This window comes from Nerophis ophidion, linkage group LG24 (assembly GCF_033978795.1).
Source record: "Nerophis ophidion isolate RoL-2023_Sa linkage group LG24, RoL_Noph_v1.0, whole genome shotgun sequence".
In the NCBI taxonomy this organism is placed as follows: domain Eukaryota; kingdom Metazoa; phylum Chordata; class Actinopteri; order Syngnathiformes; family Syngnathidae; genus Nerophis; species Nerophis ophidion.
The window spans coordinates 24253479-24261159 of record NC_084634.1 but is presented as its reverse complement, the minus strand read 5'-3'; the positions used below and the strand labels follow the sequence as shown (position 1 = coordinate 24261159).

The 7681-nt window shown below is 38.9% G+C and overlaps 1 pseudogene; it reads left to right on the top strand.

The window, feature by feature from the left end:
- Nucleotides 1-354: 354 nt before the first annotated feature.
- Nucleotides 355-7681, top strand: part of LOC133541959 (microtubule-associated protein RP/EB family member 3-like) — a 22559-nt pseudogene continuing 15232 nt past the window's right edge.

Genomic DNA, 7681 nt, shown 5'->3' with positions numbered 1-7681 from the left:
AGTGCTGTATTTTACTTCTGTATCTCTTTTTTTCAACCAAAAATGCTTTGGTCTGATTAGGAGGTACTTGAATTAAAAAAATGTTCACATGGGGTACATCACTGTAAAAAGGTTGAGAACCACGGCTCTGTTGAGTCACCATGATAGATCACAACGTGGTTGTGAACGTCAACGCCAAACGCTGTGGTGTGATAGGTAATGATTTGTTGTTTTGTTTTTCAAATCACTCGTGTAGTTTCAGTTGAAGGCTGACGCATTAAATACTTGTGACAGACGTTCACTTTTAATCACGCACTCAACTAAAATGTTCACCTGTGTCATTATAATGCCGGACCCGTCATGGCTCCGTGACATATTCCAGTTTCCTCGATTATAACGAGAAAAGAGTGCAACTGCGGGGCGCATGCGCAGTAGCAGCCAGATTAAGAGGGTAGCGGTCTCGGTGTAAAGCGACAGAAAAGCCCCATCATCTCTTTCAACGGCACGGCTCGTGTGAGGAACTTTGTCGCCCCTGAGTAAGTCCGACACTCTTTACATGACTCAGACTGCACTTATTTGGATATTTCGTGCCGATATTGTCGTAAAGAGCAGCGAATTGGCGCTTCCCCGCCACCATCATGCGGGGTAAACAGTCGGTCTTTCTTTATAACGTGTGTTTTCTGTCAGGCCTCCAGAGGGGGTAACGCCAACTTCAGGGCGAACAAGTCCGACATTCTGGCTATTGTTTGCCACTAAGTGGCGTTTTGAGGGGCTCGGAGGCACAACAAAAATCAACCACCGCGACCAAAATGGCAAGTTAAATTGCCTAAATGGCGTTAGCTGAAGTTAGCAAGGTGCTAGCATGACTACGTTGTTAAGTCAGTTGTGTAAAAGAGCAGTTATGAGTCCTATTATCAATTCAGTAATCTGTTATTTTGCCATTTACTTTTCCTCTCTATGCGTTTTACGCGTTCATAAAACACTTTGATACTAATCATTTTATTGACAAGTTAATTCAACTGTTTTTTACAATTTCCTGTACTCGTTATTTTGAAATATATCTTCCATGTTATATGAATGGAACATACATGTACATTTTCAGCAGAATGCACAACATACATGCTAATCTTTTATGCAGTCTAATAAAATCGGGCTGTGGCAAAAAAAAAAAAAAAAAAATCCTCCTACTCTAGTGCAGTGGTTCTCAACCTGGTTTCAGTGATGTACCCCATGTGAACATTTTTTTAAATTCAAGTACCCCCTAATCAGAGCAAAGCATTTTTGGTTGAAAAAAAGAGATAAAGAAGTAAAATACAGCACTATGTCATCAGTTTCTGATTTATTAAATTGTATAACAGTGGTCTTTCTTGATCTATTTGGAAAAAAATAAATACAAATCACTAAAAACTTGTTGAAAAATAAACAAGTGATTCAATTATAAAGAAATATTTCTACAAATAGAAGTAATCATCAACTTAAAGGCCTACTGAAATGAGATGTTCTTATTTAAACAGGGATAGCAGGTCCATTCTATGTGTCATACTTGATCATTTCGCAATATTGCCATATTTTTGCTGAAATGATTTAGTAGAGAACATCGACGATAAAGTTTGCAACTTTTGGTCGCTGATAAAAAAGCCTTGCCTTGACGATGTGCGCGTGACGTCACGGGTTGTAGGGCTCCTCACATCCTCACATTGTTTATAATCATAGCCAGCAGCAGCTAGAGCTATTCGGACCGAGAAAGCGACAATTTCCCCATTGATTTGAGTGAGCATGAAAGATTCGTGGATGAGAAAATTTAGAGTGAAGGAGTATAAAAAAATAAGTGGATTGCAGCGGGAGCGATTCAGATGTTATTAGACAAATTTAGTAAGATCCATCCATCCATCCATTTTCTACCGCTTATTCCCTTTCGGGGTCGCGGGGGGTGCTGGCGCCTATCTCAGCTACAATCGGGCGGAAGGCGGGGTACACCCTGGACAAGTCGCCACCTCATCGCAGGGCCAACACAGATAGACAGACAACATTCACACTCACATTCACACACTAGGGCCAATTTAGTGTTGCCAGGTGGCAGAGGGGTTAGTGCGTCTGCCTCACAATACGAAGTTCCTGCAGTCCTGGGTTCAAATCCAGGCTCGGGATCTTTCTGTGTGGAGTTTGCATGTTCTCCCCGTGAATGCGTGGGTTCCCTCCGGGTACTCCGGCTTCCTCCCACTTCCAAAGACATGCACCTGGGGATAGGTTGATTTAGTAAGATCATTCTGGAAAATCCCTTATCTGCCTATTGTGTTGCTAGTGTTTTAGTGAGATTAAATAGTACCTGAAAGTCGGAGGGGTGTGGCCACGGGTGTGTTTTGACGCCAGAGTCTCTGAGGGAAGTCACGGTAGCTGCAGCAGGACGGAAGCTCCGCTGATGTCTCCGGTAAGAGGCGACTTATTACCACAATTTTCTCACCGAAAACTGCCGGTTGACATGTAGTCGGGATCAATGTTCGCTTGACCGCTCTGATCCATAGAAAAGCTTCATCTTCGGGAATTTTAATTTTTGTGTCTAAAGGCTAAAATCTTCCCACCTCCATCTTTCTACTTTGACTTCTCTATTATTAATTGAACAAATTGCAAAAGATTCAGCAACACAGATGTCCAGAATACTGTGTAATTATGCGATTAAAGCAGACTACTTATAATTTGGATCGGGCTGGATAATAATGTCCGCTACAACCGGTGACGTCAAACGCACGCGCCATCATTCACCCTACCGCGACGTTTTCAACACGACACTTCGCGAAAAAATTTAAAATTGCAATTTAGTAAACTAAAAAGGCCGTATTGGCATGTGTTGCAATGTTATTATTTCATTATTGATATATAAACTATCAGACTGTGTGGTCGGTAGTAGTGGGTTTCAGTAGACCTTTAATTCGCTAATCTATTATTTTGCCATTTACTTTTCCTGTCTATGTGTTTTACGTGTTAATAAAACACTTTAATACTAATCATTTTATTGACAAGTTAATTCAACTGTTTTTCCAATTTCCTGTACTCGTTATTTTGAAATGTCTTCCATGTGATATGAATGAAACATACATGTACATTTTCAGCAGAATGCACAACGTACATGCTTATCTTTCATTCAGTCTAATAGAATCAGGCTGCGTCAAAAATTAAAAAAGAAAAAAAATCCTACTGTAGTGCAGTGGTTCTTAACCTTTTTTCAATGATGTACCCCCTGTGAACATTTTTTTTTAATTCAAGTACCCCCTAATCAGAGCAAAGCATTTGTGGTTAAAAAAAAGAGATAAAGAAATAAAATATCAATCAATGTTTATTTATATAGCCCTAAATCACTAGTGCCTCAAAGGGCTGCACACACCACAACACAAACCACAATGTCATCCTCGGTAGAGCCCACATAAGGGCAAGGAAAACTTACCCCAGTGGGACGTCGGTGACAGTGATGATTATGAGAAACCTTGGAGAGGACCGCATATGTGGGCAACCCCCACAAATGCGGATCCAACACAACCGTGAGAGTCCAGTCCAAAGTGAATACGACACAGTAGCAAGAGTCCCGTCCATAGTGGAGCCAACAGGAAACCATCCCAAGCGGAGGCGGATACAGCACTATGTCATCAGTTTCTGATTTATTAAATTGTATAACAGTGCAAAATTTTGCTCATTTGTAGTGGTCTTTCTTGAACTATTTGGAAAAACATATAAAAATAACTAAAAACTTGTTGAAAAATAATCAAGCGATTCAATTATAAATAAAGATTTCTATTCATAGAAGTAATCTTCAACTTAAAGTGCCCTCTTTGGGGATTGTAATAGAGATCTATCTGAAGTGAATTATATTTATATAGCGCTTTTCTTTAGTGACTCAAAGCGCTTTTCATAGTAAAATCCAATATCTAAGTTACATTTAAACCAGTGTGGGTGGCACTGGGAGCAGGTGAGTAAAGTGTCTTGCCCAAGGACACAACAGCAGTTAGCAAGATGGCGGAAGCGCGAATCAAACCAGCAACCCTCAAGTTGCTGGCGCGGCCACTCTACCAACCAAGTTATGCCATCTGGATTCATGAACTTAATTCGAAACATTTCTTCACAAAAAAAAAAAAAATGTTTAAAATCAATATTTATGGAACATGTCCACAAAAAAATCTAGCTGTCAACACTGACTATTGCATTGTTGCATTTCTTTTCATAATGTATGAACTTACATCCATATTTTTTTGAAGTATTATTCAATAAATATATTTATAAAGGATTTTTGAAATGTTGCTATTTTTAGAATATTTTTAAAAAATCTCTTGTACCCCTTGGCATACTTTCAAGTACCCCCAGGGGTACGTTTACCCCCATTTGAGAACCACTGCTGTAGTGTACTCAACTGCAGAGATTGCAAGGCTAATGTAATTTCCCCGATTGTAGCCTACCTGTAGATGCATGATGCATGTGAATAGTAGCCATGTCTCTATGTCTGACTAAAAGGTACGGTTTAATTTCAAAATCTATAAAAATGAACAGTTAAAAAAATACAAAAGTAAAGTATGCAGCCATAACTGGTAATTTACCACCAAGAACTGTTTTCACTGTTGGACTCTAGAAAGACGTTCTGCAGCCTTTGTAGCAGAACCTCCAGGTTCTGTAACAACCATACTTGCCAACCTTGAACTGATTAACGTGGACCCCGACTTAAACCAGTGGAAAAACGTATTCGGGTGTTACCATTTAGTGGTCAAATGTACGAAATATGTACTGTACTGTGCAATCTACTAGTAAAAGTTTCAATCAATCAATTAAGACCTCGGAATTCGGGAGGTGGGGCTGGGGGGGGGGTGGCGGGGTTTGGTGGTAGCGGGGGTGTATATTGTAGCGTCCCGGAAGCGTTAGTGTTGCAAAGGGTTCTGGGTATTTGTTCTACTGTGTTTCTGTTGTGTTACGGTGCGGATAGTCTCCCGAAATGTGTTTGTCATTCTTGTTTGGTGTGGGTTCTCAGTGTGGCTAAAATTTGTAACAGTGTTAAAGTTGTTTATATGGCCACCCTTAGTGTGCCTGTATGGCTTTTGATCAAGTATGCCTTGCATTCACTTGTGAGTGTGTGTAAAACCTACATATGTTATGTGACTGAGCCGATGCGCTGTTTGTATGGAAAAAAAGCAGACGTGACGACAGGTTGTAGGGGATGCTAAAGGCAGTCCCTTTAAGGCACGCCCCTAATATTGTTGTCTGGGTGGAAATCGAGAGATATTCGGGAGAATTGTTGCCCTGGGAGATTTTCGGGAGGGGCACTGAAATTCGGGAGTCTTCCGGAAAAATCGGGAGGATTGGCAAGTATGGTAACAGCTCCTTCCCTCAGGCCTTTAAGACTCTTGAACGCATCATAATAATCCCCAAAATTCCCCCCAAATATGGATTAACTGGATGGAATATAAAGACAATATAACATGCATCCATAAACATGGATGCATATGCAAAAGTGCAATGTATTTATCTGTACAGTAATCTATTTATTTATATCTGCACCTTATTGCTCTTTTATCCTGCACTACAACAAACTAATGCAACAAAATGTCGTTATTATTTGTTCTGTAAAGTTCAAATTTGAATGACACTAAAAGGAAGTCTAAGTCTAGTCTAGGTCTAAATCTAATTTTAAGAGATTAAAGTAGTACTGTTATTCAGAAGAACACTGTCATTTTCCAACATTTACGAAGAAACAATGATTAAGAAATTAATTTAATTAGGGAAAAAAACCTTGATTTATATTTTTTGCTTTAATTAATTGTATAATAAAGGTAACTGTTAAAATTGAAAAAATCCGGACTGGCATGGGGTAAATGGTAAAATGAATGGATTATACTTGTATAGCGCTGTTCTACCTTTTTTTTTTAAGGAACTCAGCGCTTTGACACTATTTTCACATTCACCCATTCACACACACACACACACACACACACGGGAGCTGCCATGCAAAACACTAACCAGGACCCATCAGGAGCAAGGGTAAAGTGTCTTGCTCAAGGACACAACGGACGTGACTACGATAGTAGAAGGTGGGGATTGAACCAGGAACCCTCAGGTTGCTGGCGCAGCCACTCTTCCAACTGCGCCGTAACCGCCGGGACAGCAATACAGCACACATTTGTTGTTGTTTGTTATTTTTACCAAGTGCAGTGTCAATATTGATAATGTGCATTTAGAAGGAAAACAAAAAGATGGTCATGGCAAGTGGAAAAATGGTTATGGTTTGAGTTCATTTTGATCATGCATACAATCACAACATGATACATCACGATTTCCAGTTTGAAAAAAGGTTATAATTTCAAAAATGTTCCCTACAACGTGTTTTTTATCCGAATACTTGATTACTCGAACAAAATAATCAATTGCTGCAGCCCTATATATCTACACATTTCAACAACGTATTTTTAATATACAAACTTTCCCTAGATGGGCAATTACAAAAACTAATGTTTTTTAGTTTGTTGTACACTTCTGTTATTTCATACATTGTGCACTAAATTGAATGAACCAACAAGTTTTTTAGATGTGAATGAGTGGATGCAAAGCTTCTTTTGGCACATCGTCAGCTGTCCCAGCCAAATTAGCAGCATGTGCTGAGCTGACAGTTACCTCTGTGAAGCTCTGTTGTCGGGATGTGATTGTTCAGCACAAACCATCCTGCTCTTTATGTTGCTTCACTGTTGTTATTTTCTTTTTCTTTGTGAGCTAGGTTGCACTGAATTAGTTAACCTGGGAGATGAGAAGGAACTTAACATTGATTGATTGATTGATACTTTTATTAGTAGATTGCACAGTACAGTACATATTCCGTACAATTGACCACTAAATGGAAACACCCGAATAAGTTTTTCAACTTGTTTAAGTCGAGGTCCACGGTAATCAATTCATGGTACAAATATATACTATCAACATAATACAGTCATCACACAAGTTAATCATCATAGTATGTACATTGAATTATTTACATTATTTACAATCCGGGGGGTGGGATGAGGAGCTTTGGTTGATATCAGAACTTCAGTCATCAACAATTGCATCAACAGAGAAATGTGGACATTGAAACAGTGTAGGTCTTACAGTAGGATATGTACAGCCAGCAGAGAACATAGTGAGTCCAGATAGCATATGAACAAGTATATACATTAGAAGTACATATGAGTTGTTTATAATCCGGGGAGATGGGATGTGAATGGAGGAGGGTATTAGTAAAGTGTTGAAGTTTAGTGAGATTTGTCTTCAACAATAGTGTAACTGATACTACTTTTTCATGTGGCCAGGTGTTGTTCAAAGGTGGTCCAGCCCAGACTTGTTTTAAGCGGTTTACGCCAACACACACCCAGTGAGGTGAGTGATATGACTTTACCTTTTTTCTTCTTCTTAGTTTTTACCGGGGTGAAGCAAATAAAGTTGTAAAGCAGGTGTGATTGTCAGGCATATTCATAAAAAAAAAATATATAAGAATAAAGTCGTCATGAATATGAGAGAAAATGTGTACTTTTACAAGAATAGAGTGGTGCTATTACGTGAAAATATTGTAATTTGACTTGAATAAAGTCTTGCGATTATGAAAAAAAAGTTGTACATTTAGAAAAATGAAGTGGTGCTTTTTTGAGAAAATACTGTAATTTTCCAAGAATAAAGTCTTGCTATTATAAAATGTAATTATAAA